General features: G+C 38.4%; 1 protein-coding gene across 2 annotated transcripts in view; it reads right to left on the bottom strand.

The window, feature by feature from the left end:
• LOC134226208 (serine/threonine-protein kinase ULK2) overlaps positions 1-25,859 on the bottom strand; it is a 150,958-nt gene that overhangs the window by 67,774 nt on the left and 57,325 nt on the right. The gene's annotated exons all lie outside the window — the stretch shown is intronic.

Genomic DNA, 25,859 nt, shown 5'->3' with positions numbered 1-25,859 from the left:
AAGTAAACTTACCAGCAGTTTTGAATAGAAATCGAATAAATCTGATTTCCGCACTATGTGCCTTGTTTCCAGATTTCCGTTCAATTGATTTTTTCAGATACCTTCTATTCGTCAACTAATTGGAGCTTGGGAAATTCTTGACTTTGTTAAATATTTTAGGTACCATCGATCGAGGGTTCTTTTGATAGATCGAAGGCTATTTTAGACATTTCCAAACAAAAATTGTAAAGTAAATTACTCTCAAATTGTCATTATCACAGTGTTGATGGGTTGGATGGCAACTTTCTGTTTCAAATTTGCTATTTTTTCCGTTTAGTTTTTTTTAGAAAATCAAAGATCCAAAGTAGTTCCCGCAGTCAAAAAAAAGCCATGCACGACGGTAGCGTAAAGTACGTTAATCTTCAGCTTGCTTTCTTAAGTTAAAAATAAACGAAATTTAAATTTTGCCAAACCCTGATATGACAACAGTTTGACCGTTTTTGACCATTGGAATCTGCGAAAAAATTGACGAATTTGTTATTTTCATAGCCCGGGGCAATACCATCGAAGTTGTTTGCTGTTGGTCTATGTAACATCTATGAACTGACAAATTTAATTAATCATGATGGTGCTTATACATCGTAATGTTGTGAACTTGACAGATTCCCTGAGTATAACAAAAAACTGAGTATGATGAAAAGCGCTACTTATGCATATAAACGGGCCACATGTAGTGTATATTCTGAAATCCTTCGCGGGCCGCAGGAAATGGCTTCGAGGGCCGCATGCGGCCCGCGGGCCGCACTTTGGGGATCACTGTTTTAAACAATCATAAACTCCCAGCTGAACCGCTCAAGAGGAAATTTACATCTAACATTGTGAATGGATCTTTTCAGAACCACTAATATACTTACTAAAGAGTTTTTCGCAATAGAATCATTTTGAAAATGTAGTACAATCAACTAATTAGAGAGCGTTTGCGTGACAATTTTATTAATTCGCGTTCATGGCGATGAATTGTTACAAAATTCTGTCTCCTCGCTCACGACAAAAGAAAATGCGTTTCTTATTCTAAGATTTCAACGAAAATTTTTGAAATTTCTCCATTAGAATTCCAAAAATTGTCACTGTTTTAAGTCTAAATATTTCAATTTAAAATTTGATTTATTTGTTGATGTGAATAGGTAAATAGCTACTGAATTTTGTGTAACTTTCAAACGTTGGTATATAAAGCTTTTGAATATTCTTGGTTAAAGCTTGGGAAATTCTAACAGAAATTGGTTGGTGACTTCCTGCTGGAAAACTTCCGAAAAATCTGTTGTTAAGTTTTCAGGATTTTTCACAGAAATTCTTGTGATCATAGCTAAATTAACTTCGAAGTAAATCGCAACGTGAATTCTTGCGGGAGTTTCTCGGGAATCTCTGCAAAAACTCTTCCGGGAAAACATTTTCAAAAATTTTCAACAATTTTTTTTTCAAAATCAACATCAAAAACAATTTCTGCGGAAGCACTTAAAAGACGGGTGTTCATGTCCTTCAACAGACATGTTTTGAATACGCCATGCTTTAGAATGGTTTAAAAATGACAACAAGTGGCGCCCCTCTCCTCATAACATTTGTTTAATCAATGCTCAAGAGTGTAACCATGGAATTCAAACAGGGTTTGTTAATATCCGAAAATTGATGTTAGTAAATAACTACAAACGTTAATTTTGTTCTCGAAAACATTTGCTAACGAGAATAAAGCCCATCTAGATAGACATAAAACTAATTTTCAAATAAACGTCCTTAGATATAGAATTTCATTTGTTTAAATACTCCTAAAACTAAATCCGCACAAAGTCCTAAAACCATTATGTAAATCAGCGCCGAGTCCGCAAAAACCGCAAAATCCGCGAAAACCGCAAAATCCGCGAACATCGCGAAATCCGCTTAGTCGTAACAACCCTGAAATTGTACTTGGGTGCCAAATCCAATATTCTAGAGATAAAATTTTATGCGTGATTTTCATAAATAGCGTTAAAACTAACAGTGGATAATTTTTCTGACTTAACCGCGAAGTGGACGAAGGACTTCACTTGACCACGCCTTTAAAGATTCATAAGATGTTCAAATCTTTCACATAATCTTATTTGGATAAAAAACCACCGATAACAGCTCAAACATTAATAAACTATCAATCGATTTTTCATCAAATGTTGGATTTTTTGGCATTGATAAAAAATATGTAGAAAAACATTGTTTGATACTGACCGCACACAAAGCGAACGTGACTGAATGATCGTCCCATGTTATGAATTCTAAATCTTATCACCCGAAATCCCATGTCCGGGTGTTTCCTTCCTTCTACTACTAACAATGTTGTCTCAGAAAAGAACACCCTACTTCCCACCTGAACTGCAATTCTAAGCTCGCTTGCCCGGCTTATTGGCCTGTATCAAGCGAAAAGTCCCGTTAAGGAATAGACGCCAGCAGCGAGCAACAAGCGTAAAAAAGAAGAAGCCCTTCTCGAACGCGTTGATGATGATGACGCTTTGGCTGACAAAGAAGCGGGAAGACACTAGCTGATTGGCCCACGAGGTTCGAGGTTTGAGGTAGATTTGATTTCTGTGTCGGTTTGATGAGAAGATTTTGCCAAGGAATGGTATGCAACGCCGATTATTTATCCAAAATAGTTGATGTGAGAAATTTGGACATACAGTTAAACCTCCATGAGTCGATGTTCTATGACTCAATATCGACTCATTGAAGCAAATTATTCCATACTAAAAAATATTTTCTGGGTTACTGTGATGGTCCCTCCAAAGAGCTTTTCAAGGATTTTCTATTCTACATCTCGATATTTCTATGAGTCGATGGTCCCTTCAATATCGACTCATGGAGGTTTGACTGTATTATGTATTTTAAAGGCATGGTCAAGTCAAGTCCTACGTCCACTTAGCGGTTATGTCACAGACATTAAAGCCTGTCCACGTTAAATTTCGGACACCCATCATCCAACGCGATTTTTTAAAATTTTCACAAACCACTGAGAAGATCAATTTACACGACAGTTGAATCTCTCCGCTTTATGTTATTCTTTCAGCGGGTTTTCCTTCTCGTCCAAAGAGATAAAATGGCTACAAATCAGTTGGACATTGTCTCAGTGTCCAAAATTTAACGTGGACAGGCTTTACCCACTGTTCGTTTTTATGTACTGGAACTCCACAAGATATTATCCTACAGCTTCATCTCCAAGTTGGCTGAAGGCTTCGTTTAAAATAATGTATTTCTACAGAAAATTGTTAGTTAGTTTTATTCCTTCAGTTCTACTAACTGCTTTGACAGGTTTTGTTCTATTATTGTCAGGGGTTGTTGACCAAATTTTGTGAAATTTGGCCACAATGTTTTTTGATAAGCAAATAGTGTTTAGGCAAAATTTGAGCTTAATTAGTTATAGAAAAACCCCTGACAATAATAGAACAAAACCTGCCAAAGCCGTCATTTCCTTCATCAATATTCCAAACAAGCGTGGCACACATGAGGGATAACCAATTCTGTAGAAAATTGCGAGTGACAATGAATAAAGAACTTTATCAAACGGTTTGGCCAAAGAACCAATATATTATTAGTTGTCGAATGAATTTTGCTTGCATTCCAAAAAGTTCCGTTTCATATGCCATACAAAACGTTCAAGTTTTTAAAATGTTGCTTTAAAACGAAAACAAATGAAGTGACAATAGCTCCCTAGAATAGATGAAAGTAATTCACTTTCTACTAGTCGAGATCTGTCCTGGCCACGCCTTGCAAATGCGGAGGAAGGGGAAGGATGGTTAGTTGGAGAAACAGTACTACTTAAGAAAGATGCAGAGAACAGTACGACCTCTGATAGATGCCACGAGAGTTTTTGGTATTGTTAGTGTAGACAGTTATAACAGTAGGAATCTTTTTGGTAGAACGTAAAACACAGAAAGAACTAAGATAAAAATACAAAGTAGGAAATGGACGAGTTTGGAATTGAACCCACAAGTTCCTGCTTATAAGGCAGAAAGTGATACCCACTAGACCACCGAGCTCCTCTTCATGATTTTTTATATCAAAATATGGCCGCAAAGTCTGGTCAATTAAAGCGACCATTTTTTCGAGCCATCGAGCCATCGATTCAGTTTTCCTCTACTTCTGCTTGTAGGTAATTGACCGAGGAGCAGAGTTACGGTCAGTAGGATGAATTTTACGACGATATCACTGTAGCACATTCCCACTCCCCGGCTGTAGTTATGCAACCTTGCTAAATGTAGCCAGAACTTAACTGATAGACATTTCTTTAATGCTAGGTATTCTGCTTTACATAGTTTCGAGGCAGGCGAATAATTACAGCTGTATTCCCGGACTGATCATCGTCGGAGTGCCAGCGAGTGCTAAACTGTGCTGCATCGTGTCAGCATCGAGAAGGTAGCCTTCAACGAGATGTACGTAGCCCAACCCTGGTAAGGTGTCTTACCGAAGTTTCTACAGTTGAAAAGCAAAGGTAGAGCAAATGGATGGATACAACGACAACAGACCGGCTACGAATAAAGGATAACAATTGAAAGGTCGGATTTTGGAACATGAGAACTTTGTTGGGCTTCTGGCTCGTGAGCTGCAGAAGGTCGGCGTGAGCGTCGCAAAAATCCAGAAAATACGATGACCAAAACCCGGAAAACGTTAATTCTGAGCGGTTGATCAGACATTTATTATTTGTCAGACGTTATAGGTGTAAGGTCCTCCGGAGGCCCGAACATTGACTCCGATCACTATCTTATAGTTACAAAAATTCGAGCGTGACTATCCACGAGTTCACGAAATAACAGAACGATGCGTTTTGATATCCAAAGCTTGGCAGTTTAATGGGGTTACTGGAAAGTACCACCAGAAGCTGGACGAGCGGATAAAAGATGCCAATGGATCTGGCGACATCAAAAGTTCGTGGGATAATATCACCGGGAACTGCACAGCGACGCCAACGAAATGGTTGGTTTGATGATACTGAGGAGTCCTTCAACGGCGAATACCAGGCAGGTTTTCGTGTGGGCCGATAAACGACAGATCAGATGTTTATCCTGTGGATGTTCCTTAATGAAATCCGTGAGGTTCAGTGCAAAAATGAACTGTGGCAGATAATTCCTGAACATGGTTTTCCAGCGAAACTGATTAGGCTGATACAATGACATGCAATGCCTCGAAATCAAGTATACCTCGTTTGTGACGGATTGAAGCAGAGTGATGCATTTTTCCCTCCATTTTTTCATGCTACTCCATTTCTCGGTTCATCCTTGTTCCGCTTTGTCATTGTCCCTTCTTGCTTATTTTTTAAATATTTTTCCTCCTTCATTCGTCTCTTTTCTTTCCCTTCTTCTTTCTTCTTCCATTCTAAGCAAACAGCTGTCTGTCCTAGCTAACTTTACATTCTCTCGCAAGGAATAAATTGAATTCAACAGGTGGAAATGCCTATTTGATCACTATTTCTAGATCTAGACCAAGATTTCAAAAGGGCATAACAGCCAAAATTTAATCGGTAAATGTTCAACATTTTTGTAACGTTTGCATTTAAAAACATGGACGAAAATTGCCGATTGTTCATGGATTTGCTTTCACCCGCACTCATGAAACTACTCATGCAGCACCAATCATAGTAACCCATGAGTCAGCAGACAAAATTTGACAGCTCTATCAGTCGAACTCTAATCGTGATGGCAAAAACTCCGTGAAGCAACTCCGTTCAGAAGTGTGCCCGTTCAAAGAACGGCACCCCGCCGCGTCGAAAACGGATATCGTGCGGCACTTTGTGGACGCCAGATACGCCCGTTCCATCTACAACATCTACAACATCTTGGAGCAAACAATAGGAGCATCGAAAGAAAGTCCGGTTCCGGACGGTCGACGACCTTGAGCGACAAGAAGTTTCAAAGGGAGCTGAAGAAGAAGACCGAGGGAAAGGTGGCTACATCGCTGCGTGCGCTTGGCCGGGAGGTCGGTGCAAACAGTGAAAAACTACCTGGCGAACTTTCCATAGGAAAATTATCCAAAGCAATTATCTATCTGCTTTGACAGCGTCCGGAAAAAAGTCCATTTTTTAATGCAAATGTTAGTACTAGCCGTTGCGTTCAGATATGAAAAAATGAAAAAAATCAGAAATGAAAAAAATATCGAACTAAAAATGTTGATGTCTTGGTCGAATTCGAGAAAGGCAGTACCTACCATTACTAAGTAAATTTAGATTTTTTCTCATTTTTTCTTCTTTAAAAAAAAATAGCCCCCCGAGGATTTAAAAATTTAGTTGGCAATTTTTGCGATTTTTCGGCTATGCAGTCTGGTTTATTTTTAAATTTTTAAATTTTGTCCAACGTTTCAAATTTTTTTTACTCTGAAGAAGACATCGAATGTCGAAACGTTGGACATAATTTCAATATTTGTTTTAACCAGACTACATAGCCGAAAAATCTCAAAAATTAACATTACAGTCGAAGTTAACAACTGCAAATTAGATGGTAATGATATCAATTTTCAACATATAAAATATTGAATTATGATAAAAGCTTGGAAACAAAAGAGTTATCTCCCATTCATAATTAAATAAGTGGAAGACAAATGGGCTTGTTTTTCATTTCTGAGTCCTTGAGGGATTCGCTTCATAATCCATGGAGGATTGGTTTCAGAATCCCTTGTTGGTTTGCTTTAGAATCATTCGAAGATTTGCTTTAGATTTCCTCGATGATTTGTTTCAGAATCCCTCGAAGATTTAATTCGGAGTCCATTTTTGCTTCGGGATCACTTAATAATTTGCTTTGGAATTGCTCGACGGTTTTTTCGGAATCCTTCGACGAATTGCTTCGGAATCATGCGATGGTTTGCTTCGGAATATATCGACGGTTTTCTTCGGAATTGCCCGAAAATTTAGATCGGAATACCTCGACGATTTACTTCGGAATCCCTTGATAAATTGCTTCGGAATCCTTCGATGATTTGCTTCGCAATGCCTCGAAGTTTTGCTTCAGAAACCCTAAACGATTTGCTTCAACATCCCTGGAGGATTACTTTTGGAATCTCTGGTAGATTCTTTTCGGAATCCCTGGAAAATTATTTCAGAGTCCCTCGAAGATTTGCTTCGGAATTTCTCGACGGGAAATCTCTGAAACATTAGTGATGAGCTTATTTATAAAAACCCAGATTAATTCACCTAGCAGTGTTGCGTTGGTGCCTTTCTCGTGCAAAAAAAAAAAACTAAAAAATATGAGTGAGTGCTATTTAGCGTGTTTTGCGCATAGAAAATAGTATTTTGGCCATAACTTCGGATCCCATAGTCAAATCTGGCCAATTTTCAAAATCAAACAATGGGACAGGATTCTCAGTCGATTGGAGCTTGTTGCGAGTAATTCGGTCAATGCTAAGTTCCAAAAAGTGTGTCTACAAAATTTTGTACACATACACACAGACACACATACATACATACACACATACATACACACAAGCAGACATCACCTCAATTCGGCGAGCTGAGTCGATGGGTATATAAACCTATGGGTCTCTGAGCCTTCTATCAAAAGTTTTATTTTGGAGTGATCATATAGCCTTTATTATTTTATTTATTCAGACTAAGGCCGAAGTGGCCTGTGCGGTATATAAGAGTCTTCTCCATTCGGCTCGGTCCATGGCTACACGTCGCCAACCACGCAGTCTACGGAGGGTTCGCAAGTCATCTTCCACCTGATCGATCCACCTTGCCCGCTGCGCACCTCGCCTTCTTGTGTCCGTCGGATCGTTGTCGAGAACCATTTTCACCGGGTTACTGTCCGACATTCTGGCTACGTGCCCGGCCCATCGCAGTCGTCCGATTTTCGCGGTGTGAACGATGGATGGTTCTCCCAACAGCTGATGCAATTCGTGGTTCATTCGCCTCCTCCACGTACCGTCAGCCATCTGCACCCCACCATAGATGGTACGCAGCACTTTCCTTTCGAAAACTCCAAGTGCGCGTTGGTCCTCCACGAGCATCGTCCAGGTCTCGTGTCCGTAGAGGACTACCGGCGTCTAGGACTAATTAGCGTTTTGTAGATTGTCAGTTTGGTACGGCGGCGAACTCTATTCGATCGGAGCGTCTTGCGGAGTCCAAAGTCCGTACGATTTCCAGCCACTATGCGTCTCCGAATTTCTCTGCTGGTGTCATTTTCGGCAGTCACCATTGAGCCCAAGTACACAAATTCTTCAACCACCTCGATTTCGTCACCACCGATGCAAACTCGCGGTGGGTGGCTCACATTGTCTTCTCTTGAACCTCTTCCTATCATGTACTTCGTCTTCGACGTGTTGATGACTAGTCCAATCCGTTTAGCTTCGCTTTTCAGTCTGATGTAGGCTTCCTCTTTCCTCTCAAAGTTACGTGCCATAATATCAATGTCGTCGGCGAAACCAAATAACTGGACGGACTTCGTGAAAATCGTACCACTCGTGTCAATCCCTGCCCTTCGTATTACTCCCTCCAAAGCGATGTTGAATAGTAGACACGAAAGACCATCACCTTGCCGTAACCCTCTACGGGTTTCGAAGGGACTCGAGAATGCCCCTGAAACTCGAACTACGCACATCACCCGATCCATCGTCGCCTTGATCAACCGTATCAGTTTATCCGGAAATCCGTTTTCGTGCATTAGCTGCCATAGCTGGTCCCGATCGATTGTATCATATGCGGCTTTGAAGTCGATAAATAGATGATGTGTGGGCACGTTGTATTCGCGGCATTTCTGCAATACCTGACGTATGGCGAACACCTGGTCTGTGGTAGAGCGTTCACCCATAAATCCCGTCTGGTACTGCCCCACGAACTCTCTCGCAATTGGTGTTAGTCGACGGCATAAAATTTGGGAGAGTACCTTGTAGGCGGCGTTCAGCAATGTGATTGCGCGGTAGTTGCTACAATCCAGCTTATCGCTCTTTTTGTAGATGGGACACACGACACCTTCCATCCACTCCTGCGGCAGAACCTCATCCTCCCAAACCTTGGTAATCACCCAGTGCAGCGCTCTAGCCAGTGCTTCACCACCGTGTTTAAACAGCTCTCCTGGTAGTTGGTCAACTCCAGGGGCTTTGTTGTTTTTCAGCCGGCCGATCTCCTCCTGGATTTCCTGGAGATTCGGAGCCGGAAGTCGCATGTCCTGCGCGCGTGCTCCTAGGTTCATTACCATACCGCCACCGTTGTCTGCCATATCGCAATTCAGGTGCTCTTCGTAGTGCTGCCGCCACCTTTGGATCACCTCACGCTCGTTCGTAAGAAGGTTCCCGTTTATGTCCTTACACATATCGGGCTGTGGCACGTGGCCCTTACGTGAACGGTTCAACTTCTCATAGAACTTTCGTGCGTTATTAGCGCGGTACAGTTCCTCCGTCTCTTCACGGTCTCGATCTTCCTGCTGGCGCTTTTCCTCCGGAAAATCGAGTTTTGTCTGTTCCGCGCCCGTTTGTATCATGCCTCGTTCGCCCTCGTGCGGTGTTGCAGCAATCTCGCCCATGCTGCATTCTTCTCCTCAACTAACTGCTCACATTCGCCGTCATACCAGTCGTTTCTCTGATCCGCAGCCACCGTGCCTAGTGCAGCGGTTGCGTTGCTTCCAATGGCGGATCGAATATCTCTCCAGCCATCTTCAAGAGATGCTGCGCCTAGCTGCTCTTCCGTTGGGAGTGCCACTTCCAGCTGCTGCGCGTATTCTTGGGCTAGTCTACCGTCTTGTAGCCGCCCAATGTAAATTATGGTTTGACAATAAACGTTTCAAAGTACATGTCCAGCTTTCCAATACTTGTTGACCCTGTTTTGAGATGTTTGGCATTCCAGAGAAATCTCGCTCAACTTTTCAAAAGGACCTAAGTAACATTTTTTTCATGAATTAATTTGAATATTGCAATCAACAGACCAACATAAAAGCTTTTGATTGCAGTACTCAAATAAATGTATATATACATTATACACTGATGTCGGTTTTTACGCGGGGAACACGATCCGCGCACACCAAAACCGCGTAAATCACGAAAATCGCGTAAAAACGCCTTAATCGAAAAAAGTTTTTTTTGTGGATTTTACTTGTTTCGCCCTTGGTAAATACCCGTTACAGCCTTTTTTAAACCAGCTTAAATCCTGAAATCCGCGTGAAAAACTGTTTTAATATTCCCAATCCCATTGAACCTTTCAGTTGAACCACTTGAGGCGACAGCTGTTTCGAAGTTAATCAAGGAAAAAAAATCAGTTTTTGACAACATTCACTTGGCTCAGCAGTTCAGTTTATCATGTAAGAAAGATTGAAGAAGAAAATATTGAGTTGAAGATTCTTTAATTCTTAGAGCGCCAATATTTCTGCCATCTGTGATGTTCAAAAATCCAAATTAAATTTAAATAATCTACTACAGCCGTCTACATAAAATTGCTATTCCAGCCATCTAAAGTAATTAAAATTTATTTTCTTCAAACTTGTCGTTCAAAACTCGTGTCGTAAAACATCTCAATTGCCATCAACTCTTTGCCGGTGAATGTTCAACAACAAGAAGACCTACATACAACCACATCGTCCCCGACATACCGAACTTTTTACCCATCAATTAAGCTTCATCAGCGGGTCTTGCCATTTATAAAACTTAACAATATTGCAACCCCAAACGTACCAGATTGCCAGACAATGACACTAGCAATCAGGCAGGGAAGCATAGTATTCCATGCACAACCAATCAGTCTGCCTCCCCGACATGGTGTGCTGCTGCCGGGCGGAACTTGCTCTTGTCAATGGATTTTGATTTGATCGTTTAGTATGTGCCCCGGTTTCTTATTGCAAATTGAACAATCACGTGAACAGTACTGGTGGATGGGAACTCATCACCGCATTGATGTGCACTAGACTGAGACAACATCAGAGAAAAATACTAAATCTTAGCAGATTACCCTCAAAACAGATGACACTTTCATCTTCACTGATGAGTGAAGTTATGAACCAGTCTAACGTTTGGCTTATCTGTGTCAAGGTTCACTCGTGATTACCGGTTTCCCATGTCCTGAAAACGGGTTTCCGCTTTCAAAAACGAGCGACCTCTCGAGAATGGCTTTCAATTGCGTGGAAGAGTCGTCCCATGTTGGTGGTGCACACTATAGAGAGCGATGGGATTCGCAATTCGAAATGAAATCCAATCGGTTTCGTTTCCTTTTCCGTGAATATTGAAGCCCGAAGCAACAACAGGAACAACAACATAACCGGCAACATTGATGGACAGCACAAAAAGGAAGAATGCTCGAACCGTTCGATTCTGCTGTTGTTATCGATGTCTTCGCTCTATCATCGTCGTTGCGTGTTCCACGGATATGGATTTGGAACCGTGGCGACGAACGACCTAAATGCTGTTGGATGGCTTTATCCTTGCCAGTTGGCAGCCGGCAAATTTTAGACTCAAGGAAAATCGAGCGGCATAATGGAGCTCCATCGGAAACGTGGACCTGATGGGTTCACTGCCGCTTTGGAAGAGGTTTTTTTTTTCGATTGACGTACGATGAACCTGAACTGTTGTCGTCCCCTACACCGCCGTTGATGTAAAGATTTTCCATGTCAAAAAAAGGGAATGTAACGTACAACGCGGTTCGTTTTCAGATGAGAACGTCAAAACAACATTGCATTCGTACAGACGAAATATAAATCTAACAACAAAACAGAAAGAAAATGTCTCAGAAAGGGTAGGCCATTATTTTTCCTAAGATTTAATCTTGCAATTCAAAATGACGAAAACCGTCGGAAAAAATATGATCAACCTTATTATTGAACGAGTACTATGTACTATTGATATGTAAGAACTAGTTTATTTGTGGACGCAGTAGCGCCCGTGGCAAGTGTTTTTTTTTTTTCAATATGAACGATTGCATTAAAAAAAATCAAAATTTTCAACGTCTGTTGTCTGTGATTTTTTTTCATCAAATGTTGTGTCTGGTTGTCTAAGGTTGTCACTGGTTTTGTTTTCTGCATCTGATTGTAAAAAAGAATTGAAGTGTCAGATATTTTATTTTTTGTGATAATTTCCCCGCGTGCTGCGTCTGGTTGGCTAGTCACCGGACAGACAAACAGGGCTATTATATATATGATGTTAACTTCCTTTGAGTTTTCAACAATAATAATGCGAACATAATCATTTTTTAAACAAATAGTGCCGCCCTATTATGCGTGATTGCATGGGAAACCGGTTTTTATGCTCTACTCAATTTTACGACCGTCTCCCGCCTTGATACGATTGGTAGCATCTACATTTTTCAAGATTCTTTAATTTTAATGCTTTGTTTTTGGTTTTTATTGTCTTTTCTGAAACTGGAGCGAACCATCTGGCGAACAACCCCGTATCATCGGCTGATGTTGCTGCCAGGCCATGGTGGTAGCGCAATTCATCAGTCGACGTCGATGTGAGCATATGTGCAATGCTCGTCGGAATTGCATTGCATCCGACAGAAAACCAGCTCTAAAACAATTAACAAAGACAATCTCATAACTCAATTAACGCTAACTCATTCTATCATATTTGGGCAACTTTGGAAAGCCGCATTCAAAGAGCGGATAAGGCAATTATTTTCCTGGAAGCCCTCATAGTCACAGCCAGACTTAGCATGTAGAAAGTCGCTAGCTTTATCTCCGGGTCCTGTGTTAAATTATGTATCGATTCAACTGAAACGAGGTATAACTTTTCTTACGGTACGAGTTCGAGAATTGAATCATGTTGAATGAAATTATATCACTCATGGTACCAAAAGACAAAATTATCATAGAATTTAATCTGATTAAGTAATTCACAAAAGATGCATGTCCTGTGAAGATCAAAAGTGTGGCTTCTCTGACATAAGAAAACAAAATGATAACCACTTAATCTCCTCTAGTTCAAGAACGACAAAACACTACACTCCCTAAGCTCATTCGAGCTGCACAAAATGCAGCATATTTGTCGTGGTTACTGTGGTTGGAACCGCGATATAATCTTTCCTAACTGCAAACATAAAACGAATGGTGGTTCGCGAAAAACTCCTTAGAACAGTGTCCGCCCTGTGCAGTATTTGTATGGTCGCATTATGACAACACTGCACTACGGTTTAAGTGGTCAAAATTATTACGTATCAAAATTATTCAATTATTTCCAAAGATTTATTTATTTTTAGTTACATTTTTGACATTAGAGTAGTAGGTGCTGTGATGAACTAAACAAGTTCTTACCAAATTCAAGCATAAAAGTGTTTAGACTATATTAAGTAATCTGCAACATATTGCTGTTTAATGTTTGTGGGAAAATTTCTTACTCGTTTTATAGTTGTAAAGTTAGTAAAATATTGCCGACAACACCTCTCCGGAAACAAAACCAAATTCAACAGGGACAATCGGACCACAGTGCGTTCCCACTGTTTCGCCTGAGAACAGACGGAACGAGACGCCGCTACGCGACCCGGCGTGGAACATCTCCACGGTGTGTTTGTCCGAAGAGACTTATTTTCAAAAAATCAGTACCGTAATCCGGGGGAACATTGATCAGCGAGGTAACATTGATCAGTTGAACCATTTTCAAAAGATGAATAAAGTATTACTTTCTGTTATTACGATTACTTATTATGAGTTAGGTATTTTAATCTTGACTAAATTTGCTACCAAATAATATAATCTCCACTAGAATTTGCATTTAATTTTTGCCATAGTTTGAAAAATAAAATCAACATCATTTTGTTAACTCACAGTAAGCTGCCAAAAAAGCACTCAAAACAAGCATAATAACAAAAAAATTGATATCGTACCTACAATTGGGTGATAAGTAATCTTATTTTCTTTGTTTATCCATATTTTTGTTTCAAAATTTTGATTTTATTGTTGAAAAACCAGATAATTCACCTAGCGGTCATGATGCCTTACTCGAAACAATAAATACGCTTCGCCTCAGTATAAGGATTTCAAAAGTAATTGTCTACCTTAAGGCGTTTACAAACGCTTGCTTTATAGACGTAACAAAGTGAAATGATTGATGATCAAAGTTACCCCAAATTGGAAATTCGAAAAACTAGACAAAACAGATTTTTAAAACAATTTTATAATTATCAAATAATCAAGAACAATAGCCTCAAACGTTCTACACGTAGCAGTACTCGTTTTAAAAATATGAAAAAAGCAATCATTTAATTTACGGAGGAAATATTTACAAAACATTGAAAAAATTGATCAATGATACCCCGGATTACGGTACCTCCAGAACACTCACTACACGAAAGTATAGGATTTCCTCTTTCACGTAAGTGCATTTTTAAAATGTTCTATCGGAGGTCATTTTTCCATACAATTTTGGGATGGTTAAATCGGCTATCATTTGAGATTTCTATGGAATTTGCACCAAAAATAGTGAAAAAAATCAAAATTGTTCTAGATCCCCCGATAGAACATTTTAGTTTACCCATTATATGCAAGAGGAGAGCGTATGCTTTCATGTGGTAGGTGTTTCAGAGATACTGATTTTTGAAAAATAATGTTTTCCCATAGAGACACCGTGTCTCCAATTTCGCCATATGGGCCATGATCCGATGATTCCAGTCAGTGTGGTGTTGTTGTTGTCTACCAGTCGGTGGTGCCTGGCTCGGCGCGGTGGTTTTCTAAATAATTTAATTACCGACCAACGAACGGCAAATATGTGCTCCACACGAAAGCGAAACGATGCGATATCTGTGCGACAGTAGTCAGTGGAGGGTATAGACTACACACACCCAGTTCTGGTTAGCAGCGAACGGAGGGCAGCGTTCGGTGGGTCAGGTCAGGGGTACGAGTTACCATTGCAATCCTATACACTGGTAGCATCATGCCGCCGAAATGTTTCCAAACCGAAATGGTCGGAGTATTTGGCGACTTGCTGAAGTTCCAGGACCGCTTGGCGTTGAGGAAAGTGGTTAAGGATGTGTACCAATTTAGGCAAGGCACTCGAATGATTAAGGTGAGGTTGCGCATTTATAGTATAGCAGTGTGTGGTGCTCGTTTGGATTTTGTATTTTACAATCCCATTTCCAAGGAATATATCACGCATTTATTCCAACCCACTCCTTCGAAATCACACATGTTTGAAGAACGTTCCCTATTACATAATATAACAATATTTTTATACATATATTTCTTACTGTCTGTATACTCCTTATTTTATACCAGCGATTCCCAACTGGTGGTCCGCGACCCCCTGGGGGCCGTAAGACCTTTGCAAAGAATTAACACTTTTTGTGGTTTGAAAGTGTTTCTAAAAAAAGACAAAATCACCGTCTTCGAACAGAGGTCGCACAGACTGAATAGTTAACATCTATCATTAGACAACGGATAGGACGTTTACACTACATTCAGTGGGAAATTTTCCGCTTTGCGAAAAGTTTTTTCCTGACCAGGGCGGGAATCACCACACTACACAGCACATACGTCTATACGACTGACTGAATGACGACTGACGTCGCTAACCACACTGCCAGGAACCCCATGAATTCTGTAATGATTTGGAAGCTACAACCAAAAGCGACGACATCATGACATGACTACAACAGCTTTTTGAATCTAGTGGCTTACAGTGGATAAAAGTTTGAGAAATTTGTACTGACGGTGTACCAGCAATACTTGTGTCGAAATCAGGATTTCAGAGAAAAGTAAATGCCAACTACATCAAATCTGGAGCTCTCATCACATGTCTGTTGAAAAAACTCTGCAAAGAAATAAATGCAAATCAAGGGCGACTTCTTTTCAAAACTGCCGTACTTTGGCAGTTGGCAAAATGTAAATAATGTTTTGAGCTTAGAGATGATAATAAAATTTTCATTTGAGGGTAAAAATGATATGCTTCCCAATTTCAATGAAAAAATACATTGGAAAAGTCTCGCCTACTTATCAGGCATTTTTGATCATTGAATGTGTGGCTAGGCTACAGGACAGGAAAACCAAATGTATTCAGTTCAGAGACAGTTTACAAGCATTCATGTGGATCCCCGACTAGTTAGTCATAACAAAATTTTATCACAATTATATCAATATGTGTTACAAATAACAAAACTTGCAATAATTTTGTTATAAATTCTCTGCCAAAGATGAAGGAAATAAAGTTTCATGATCGTCATAACATGATTACAACATAATGTGTTATGTTTATCTCTACCGAAAAAAAATTGCCTACATTTTTGGTAGATAGGAATTGGAAATAAAAGTAAGGTACCACCTACACTGCCGTCGTACGCATATTTGTCCCATGTTTGCTGGGATTTCCTATGTACATGGGACAATTATGCGTAGAACGGCAGTACAGTATAACTTGAATCTACATCCAAAGTTGAACCAGCTGGAGAAACTTAATTGCCTACATTATGGATAATCATGATCCTTTCAGGAACATAATTTGCTATAGTACAAGCTATTTTCACCACTTTTTATGTAACACAACGAGTTATATTTTTGTTCAATTAATAACATATTTAGTAATAATTTTGTTAAAACTAGAAGAGATTTTGTTACAATTTTTGTTATTTTAACTACTAATGGTACATGTTTTATAACAACCGCTGTTATAAAAAAACTGCTGTAACAGAATAACAAGGTCTGATATTAATCTGTAACTATCTACTGGTCGGGTCTCAAAATGAGGATTATTATAATTCAAATTGATACAATTGTTATTTGCTTGAACTGGTTCAAGAAGATGATTTATTAATTCGTAATTCATATTCGTTTACGTAATGTGGACATGGTTAGCCTTCCCAATGAGATTCTGAATAAATATTAAATATTATAATATAATTAAATTTAGGACAGTAACGGATGAAAGTGATACTACTCTCATACAATAGTCTTGGCTTGTACCACCTACGAATTTGTGCGAACTGCTAAATGCTAATGCTAATGCTAATGCTAATATAATTAAATTTAGGACATGCTGAATGGTTCATCATTTCAAAATGCAATGCAACAAATTACGCTCAAATAAATGAGACCTTAATCGCAAGTAAACATTCGTAAAGCAGTAATCGTGAGTTTTGACTACTTCATGATTTAAAGTTTTGAAAGTTTGAGTTTTTCCTAACACTGCTTTCCTGGTTCGTGAGCACAAATTTCCATCTTGGTGGAAAAGTTGCAACATCATGCGTCTCCATTTGTTGATTAAAAATAGACCTTAGCGCAGTGATTCCCAAAGTCCGGCCCTCAAAGCGTTTTCCTGCAGTTCGCGAAGAATTTTAGAACATACACTCCATGTGGCCCATCGACGAACATGCAAACAAAATTTCACATTGTGCCCAGATTTTCGTTGCTCTCGGAAATATGCCAAGTTCACATCAATATGAAGAATAAGAAACATATAAACCATGAATCGTTTTATCATAATGACCAATCAAATTAATCATTTCTTAGATGTTATGTAGGATAACGACAACATACTTTGATGGTATTTCCCCGAGCTATGAAAATAGCAGATGTGTATTTTTTGCAGATTCAAACTGCTCCTGTATAAGAATACTTTCATTCTTCAAAATAAACTAGGATGTGGCAAAACTCCTAGGGGTCGTTCATATATGACGTCACAGGTTTTAGGGGGAGGGGGTATGAAATTTTGTGACGGTACATATGAAAGGTTTACACAAAAGCGTGACAGAGGGGAGAGGGGGGGTGTCTAAGAATCTCAAAAAGTAGTGGACGTCATATTTGAATCGCCTCATACTCCGATTAGTGGATGAAGAACAGGTTTCTGTAAAATTTAATTGATTGTAAATTATGGCAACACGGTAAATAGTCAGGAATGCAATTTACTCATTTTTCTATTCTATTTCTGCTGCTACCTGGCCCCAAAACACGTTTGAAACATGCTGTCGTTATTTACCCCGACAAGTTATAGTAAACAAAAGGTCAAAATCTTAGAATCGATCGACAGATGATCATTTGGATAAATAGCTAAGAATATGTTTTGCCAACTGAGCCGAAAGAATGTTGTTGTGAAAAGATTTTTTTTAGCGTCAAGTCCGTAGCCGCAAAAGGGTCGATAATATCGACTAAATGTCAACTACGAGGATAAAACCTAATGATGAAACGTTCTTACAAGTATGTCATTTGAAAGAGATACAAAAAAGCGAATAAAATGGTTCAAATATAAAATACGCAGAATTCTGTTTTTACACGATTTTTTCCGGTCGTATTTTTGATCGTATGGCTTTAATTTACCGTCTAAATCTATGCAAAATGTTCCAAAAAAAAAACTTCAACAATTCGAAGAATATCATATGGTGAATATTGTTCGACAAACACTTTTTTAGTGCGAAACGGGGAAAATTCAAATTGTGTAAAAAGAAAGGATCCTGTGAAGATAGAAATAATCATTTTGTATTATGCTTCAAAATTCAATACGAAATGAAAAACAAATGTTGCAAATATACTGCGGCCCGCTTCAACAGTTCAAAATTGCTGTGCGACCCTTGATAGTAAGCAGGCTGGGGATCACTGCCTTAGCCATTAGTACGTATTCAAATTAGACAAGCAATCATAGAATAAATATTTTCATAAATAAAGTTTACAAGTCACTTGGGTTAGTTTGTAAAAAAGCATTTAACAGAAAAAAAAAACAACTCTATTAACGAATATTCGAGCAAGAATACATTTCTCGTGCTTAGTTTCATAGGGGCGTAACTGTATTGATCGATTTCTCTTCATCGATGTTTTCTTTTAATTATTGTACCGAATTGCGCTAGTTTGTCGATGATTTAATGGTTTGGTGTAATAAAGGATGATTGTATCTTGCACCAGGATCAATAGTCGCGGTTGTAACTTTTGAAACAATTGAGTTATTAAAAAAATATAAAATCGATTAAGAGAAATCGATCAATACAGTTACGCCCCTATGAAACTAAGAGCGAGATTTGTTTATTGTTAACTAGCAGACCCGACGAACTTTGTTTCGCTCAAAATTGATTTATTCTTTGATTAGTTCTCGAATTAGGCAGAAAGTTCTGTTTCATTTGTAAGGGAACACTTTTCCTGAAGGGAAGGGGTGTCGGACCACCACAGACACATATCTTCCGTTCCAAAAGCTAGTGAGCGGTCAGTGTTTAAACTAATTTGTGCGCGATCGGATTTTTTAAATTTTTATCTTGACAATGCTACTATGTTATATTTTCTAGACTATCTGCGTTTATGCCATTAGTATTAAGTATTATTTACATACATCATTAGGGCCAATTGTAGTCTGTTGATGAAATCACACAAAAAAAGAAAAGTATGCTAACTATCGAGTGTGTAAACAAAGATGATAAGTGAGAGATTTTTTCATTGTCCTTTGGATTCAGTGCTTAATCTCATCCCATAGACCATCGCATCGCTTACCGACGAGAATAAATTATCCTTTGTAACTAATACAATGTTCTATCCCAACACAATCTTAGAAAAGCACAGGTATACTCAGTCTCTATTAACAACGAGAGTCGAACAACTAACAATCCTCGCCTTCCTATATGACCGTAGAGACATGGCCGGCACCGTTATTGACTGAAATTTTTTGCCTCCGACGTGTGTACATTAAGAATAGGTAGCTAATCCCAAGCCCAATTCATTTGGTTCTCTGTACAATATTGCAAGTTCTAGTCAATCACGGAATAACAACTACGAATTGTACGGTCATGTAATGCTCATGAATATAATACATTCTTTTTGATTCTTAGCATGTTTTGATTTGTTCGCAATAGGGAGCACCTTAGCCAAGGCGCGAGGCTGCAGAGCATGACCATGCTAAGAGTCCGCAGTTGGGTTTGACTTCTGGAAATTTTCGGGCTGGAAATTGTCTATCTTCATGCCACATGATGTACGCAAAATGGTAAACTTTGCTTAAAACATCGCAGTTTATAACTGTGGAAATGCTTAGTCAACATTAAGCTACAAGGATCAATGAAAAAACAATAAGACGGAGAATAAACTTATGTGCCATTATTGTCAGAGGGGTTTTTGTCGACCAAATTTTATGAAATTTGGCCACAATATTCTTTGATATGCAATGAATGTTTAGGCCAAATTTGAGCATAATCAGTCATAAAAAAAACCCTCTGACAATAATAGAACAAAACCTGCCAAAGCCGTCATTCCCCCTATTGTATTTGGAACAAATTCACTTTTATATTGAAAGTATAATTAGAACAAACGATATGATATGAAAATATGCTTATTTTTCTGATTTGTTTCAAAGAAACAATTAATTTTAAGGAAATACGGGAAGCACAATCATCAAATCGTCATCTTTTGACGCTTAACTTTTTTCTACAACAAATATGATTTTGTAAAAGTATCACAGGCGCGTGCTTGCTCGCAAACTACATGCTGATACATTTACAGTTACATCAAACAACTGAAAACCTAAATACGTAGCTTCAAAATTACGAGGATATAATGCTAGAAAGAGACAAAAGATAGGAAAAATAACACGGTGTGTAGTGGCTCCCCGAGTCACCTTAATTGAGGAACATATGTACAAAAAATCTTTTCAGAAAAGCTAAAACGTAAAAGTTGAAAGGAATTCTTCAGTGGAAGCTACACACTCAGTTTTTATTTCTGCAGCTCGGCAAAATCCGCACAGCCGTTTGCCCTGCAAAATAAAAACTGATATCCCGGCAAAAATGACGTTTGATAGCTGGTTTTCGGCAAAAAACACGTTTGCTGGTGCTCGGCTGTGCGATACTCGGTAAAAGTTTAACAAATTTCTGATATACCGGTAAAAAAATTAAGTTTGTAGATAGCAAATCTGAGCATGCTTTGAGACACTAATAGACCATTTCAAGACAAAATTTTCAAAACGACTTATCTGCTTTATTAAACAAAGATTCAAACGACGATTTGACGAATTTGCTAGCTCTCCCACGTAAACCAACACCATCAACACGCAGCGGAAACCTTCACCTACCTATTGGTGGTGTTGGTTTGCGTGGGAGAGCTATCAGATTCGTCAAATCGTCGTTCGAATCTTTGCTTACAAAAGCAGATAAGTCTTTTGAAAAATTTGTCTTGATTTATAAACATGTATCATTTATAACATGTAATTTACTACCATACAAATCTCACTCATTTTTAAGGTTTGATTAGTTTTACAAAATTAGACATCCATAAGGCGAAAAATATGTTATTATTGAACGCTATTGAGTTTCGTTCAGATCAATGACTGATTTAATTAGTTCTGGATTAATAATTATCGTGGTGTCTGGAGATGACGAGTACAATATATGCTACTAGCGTTACGATAGTTAATAACCATGTCACAATAGCTATTTAATACGACGAGCGCCTTATAGATATGCAGCAGAACGTACAGTCCGTTATCATTCGTTTTGTTGTCACTCAACCCATAGCATCCGCCTTTTGGTAGGCAATTATTTTGTCACTTTATCTAGTAGTTTTATCTCGTTTTCAATTCTGGAGTCTGGAAATATTTCCTAACAAAACTAAGGAAGGGTCAAAATCTCACTGTAGGTGGATTAATCTGGGTTTCTCATTTCTAAATTAAACTACGAGTATATAAATAAGAAAATATTAAACCATATGTGTAGAAAGAATTGAAGAATGCCATTTCAACGTTGGGAAATGTCATTTCGGTGTCATCCCGGGTAAACGATAATAGCTCATCAACAGTAAAAAGTGATTTTTTTAGCTGAAAAAGATTATTACGAAACAAGCTCTTTTTCAGCTTCCATGTTTGTTTGGAGTATCTTGAACTATTAGCTTGTTCTTATCCATAGCAAAATTTGATATTCATTTGATGTTTCGGTGCAAATTTATGTTATTTTTGCTAAAGCACAAGCTGTTCCCCGTTCCTAATTTATTATGACATTTTTTGACAGATCAAATGAAATAAATAGATACATACATTATCTTTAATCACAGTCAACCCACTATGAGTCGATATTGATCAGAGATGTGGAATGAAACATCTATGGAAAGCTGTATGAAGGAACCATCACAGCAACCCAGAAAATAGTTTTAAATATGGCATGATTTGCATACATGAATCTATATCGAATTTTAGAACATATATTTAGCATTTTATGGCCAAAAAATATTGATTTAAGTGGAACCATTGAAAACAAACAATGCTTTGACCATAACTCCCAAAGGCAATGATAGATTTAGCTAATTTTCAAAAGAAAAAAACCTTGCCCACCGCATGCATTTCGTTGCAAGCATAATGCTAAGTACTAAGTTGTATATTTTGGGAAAACATTTTTTTGAAAACCGTCTGAATTTCCGCAGTCGATTGTTACTAATTTCAGCAAGACATTCCAGATCCAACGATTATTAACTTATATTCCTTCCTGTGGTTTTTGTCAAAGGTCAGGTCGTCATTTTGTCAGCTAAAAAAATAACTTGCGGTGTTCAAACAGCAAGAATAATATCCTACTAATATGCCTTCCACTTTCCAAACTTTCCAACAATTTTCATATTTTGAGGTACGCCAGTTTTGTTCGAAACCAATGATCGAATGAATCTATATAATAAAAACCAGATCAATCCACCTAGCGTTGGTGGTGCCTTTCTCGCGCATTAAAATAACAAGAAAAACACATAAGAGAGGTCGAAATAGCACTTTAGAGGGATTGATTTTACTATTTTACTCATTTGAAAAAATTGCTGCAACCATTGAAAAAAAAATTTTTTTTTTAGTTTTTGAAAAAAAATTCCTAAGGGACCCTTGGCAAAAAACAATGTTTTTTGAATAACTCTGGAATCCAATGACCGATCGAACTAATTTTCAATACAACTAGACCGCAATCCGCGTCGATTGCAGCTTGTTGCGAGCAAATCAAATAATGCTAAGTATCAAAAAGTGAGTCTTACATTTTTGAACACACACATACACACACACACACATACATACACACACACACATACAGACATCACCTCAATTCGTCGAACTGAGTCGATTGGTATATAACATTATGGGTCTCCGAGCCTTCTATCAAAAGTTCGGTTTTGGAGTGATCCTATAACCTTTACGTATACTTTGTATACGAGAAAGGCAAAAATGAAATGGTCTGTGTTCGTATCCGCATAACTCGAAAACGACTCGATGGATTATCTTCATTCCTTCAGCAGATATTTTCGTTATCGTTTCCGACGGGTTTATATTATAATTCCTCATGCGAAAATCATTACTAAAGTCGAGTAAATAGTGAAATACTAAAATTAAGATTAGTTCGGGAATTTCGTTAGGCAGTTCACAACGCGCATTTTCGCCTACTATGCAGGACAACGTCTGCCGGGTCAACTAGTTGTCTTATAATACTCGAGCATGATGACAATAAATTCCTCAATGCACCAAACTGTTAAGAGTACGTCGGGCGGTCATGTCTTCTACATAACCTTTCTGATTTTTTCCATTCATATTCTTCCCTCTCAATATTCATGCTCATTACTCAGAACATTGGAAACGGAAATTAGGGCACAACTCAAGTAGTTCTCTTCCCTAAAACAATATTTTTTCAGGTCGTTTATTAGTAAGACTTAGTCATGTGTAGCACTTTACAGAGCAACATAGCAGTACTGTACATTAATACACAAATCAAAACCTATCAATATTAAATTATCTACGCTAGTTTTCATAGCATTTAATGCCCTAATTTTATCTTCAGCAATCAAATTTTACCGTTCTCTATAAGGTTCTCTATTGTTTCGCGCTATTGTTTCCTTTTTCTTCCCACAACGGCGTTCTTTACAGGCCAGTTTCAGATGCGGATCCGACTTACAAATGAAACACTTCAATTTTGGCTCCTCATATTGAAGTCGTCAGATTCCGAAAATAGAGCATCTACAGAATCTAGTATCTACGAGTGAACAAACACGTTTTTGCACAACAAAGTGTAATCGTCCACTGTGTAAAAACATTATTACAAAATTTAAAACAATTTAAATGTAACTTGCAAATTGCAGTTTCCCAGTTTTGTCATGAATTCCCGCTTATTCCGTTTTCTACATCCCGTTTTTTTCCGCTTTGCCAGTTTTTCCTAGTTTGGTGGCCATCCTGTATATAGCTTAAGGACACGGGAATCGAATTCGAGCAAACTACCGCCGCCGGGTAACATCCCGTCAAAACCAATCAGCTAAATTAACCGCTAGGCACGGTGTCTCTGTGGGGAAATGTTAATTTGAAAAAATCAGTATCTATGAAACACCCACCACGTGAAAGCATATGCTCTCCTCTTTCATGTCGTGGGTAAATTAAAATGTTCTATCGGGGGGTCTAGAACAATTTTTATTTTTTTCAGTATTTTTAGTGCAACTTCCATAAAAATCTCGAATGCTAGCCGATTTAACACCCCCGATAGAACATTTTAAAATTGCACTTACGTGAAAGAAGAAAACCAATACTTTCGCTTAGTGGGTGTTTTAAAGATACTGATTTTTTGAAAATAAGCCCCTTTGGACAGACACGCCGTGCTAGGGACTACATAGAACGGGTAGTGATTTATCGAAATGTACAAATTACTGAATTTGGATCGTTGAGGCACTGATGAACCGGACGACACTCTACAGTTGGAATCGCCGGACCAACTTCGGCACCCTACCAGGTGCGTTCTGTATTTTCTTTCCAAGGTCGGTTATGACTAATTTAAGTTTTACCTTACCAGCATTATTACCAATAATGTTTTATTTGTTTTTTGGACAATACACACCTGAAACGATAATAAAGAAAACACAAATTAATTTAGTGCTAAGTGTAAAAAGCAAAAAGAAAGCATAAATTGAAAAACAGATTGTTTTCATAGAGAAGAACCAGTCTCCGGAGAAATAAGTAATATAAATATAGTAATAAGTATCAAGTAATAACAATCAATATGTAGTATTATAGTTAGAATCTCTTGTTTACCTTTTAAATGGATTGAAGCAAAATAGACCGGATTTGGAGTCAGTTTTTGTATTCTGATTTGGAATCAGATTTGCTATGACAATATCCTTTGGGAAATTATTTATTTTATATTGATTTGTTTCTCCGAGGTACAAAAAGAAGGGGGCTGAATTATCGAACTTCCCATAGCAATATTGCAAAGAACAAAACTGAGCTGCAGGTCCGGACCAGCCACCATTCCCAAATCTACCTTAACAAACATAACCAACTAATTGTTCCCATGTTACGATATCATTTCAGACTGCATCCATAACGAAACACAACTGCCGCTGAACCACTGCCGAAATCTGCACTAACAGCCAGCGGTGACAGCCTCCCAGAGATGTTACAGTGCGGGAGCACACCACCTCCGAAGAGGATAATGTGAATGCGACATGTTTTGTGCCACCTCCTCATAACGTCAAGTGCAGAAAATCTCATGATCTCAATTTTGAAATCGAACCGCATGACTTCCAGTAAAAAATAATAAAATAAAATGAACACAACCAGCCATTCTCTGCGATGCAATGCACTGTGTGTAGGTTTGTGAGCAGAACGAAAGCATACAGGTCTGGTGTTTCTGAAACCTCTGGAAGATAATTTATGATCCGATTGGAGCCATCACTACATACCGCGCCGCCAAAACCATTCTATAATAATTGTTTTAATGGACAAAAATATATCTTCCACTCAGTTTAGCCCGTTATAAGTGACCATTAAAGTGTTTCACTATGTTTTCAACTACCGCAAAAGCATACGGAAGAAAATTCGAGGGTGGAAAACCTTGAAATGAATTCGACTGATTTTTTTTTTCTCATTTTCCGGAAAAACTATCAAGTCAAGTCGGGCGACAAATGGAAACTACCGATTGCTAGTAAGTAGAAAGGTATTAACATCACAATTATTATCGAATCAAACAAACAAATTAAAATCGAATCACAATTATTACCAAATCAGTTTTTACCCCTAAGAAA

Source organism: Armigeres subalbatus, chromosome 3 (genome assembly GCF_024139115.2).
Source record: "Armigeres subalbatus isolate Guangzhou_Male chromosome 3, GZ_Asu_2, whole genome shotgun sequence".
NCBI lineage: Eukaryota > Metazoa > Arthropoda > Insecta > Diptera > Culicidae > Armigeres > Armigeres subalbatus.
The sequence above is the reverse complement of the archived record's forward strand: the minus strand, read 5'-3'. Positions and strand labels throughout refer to the sequence as shown.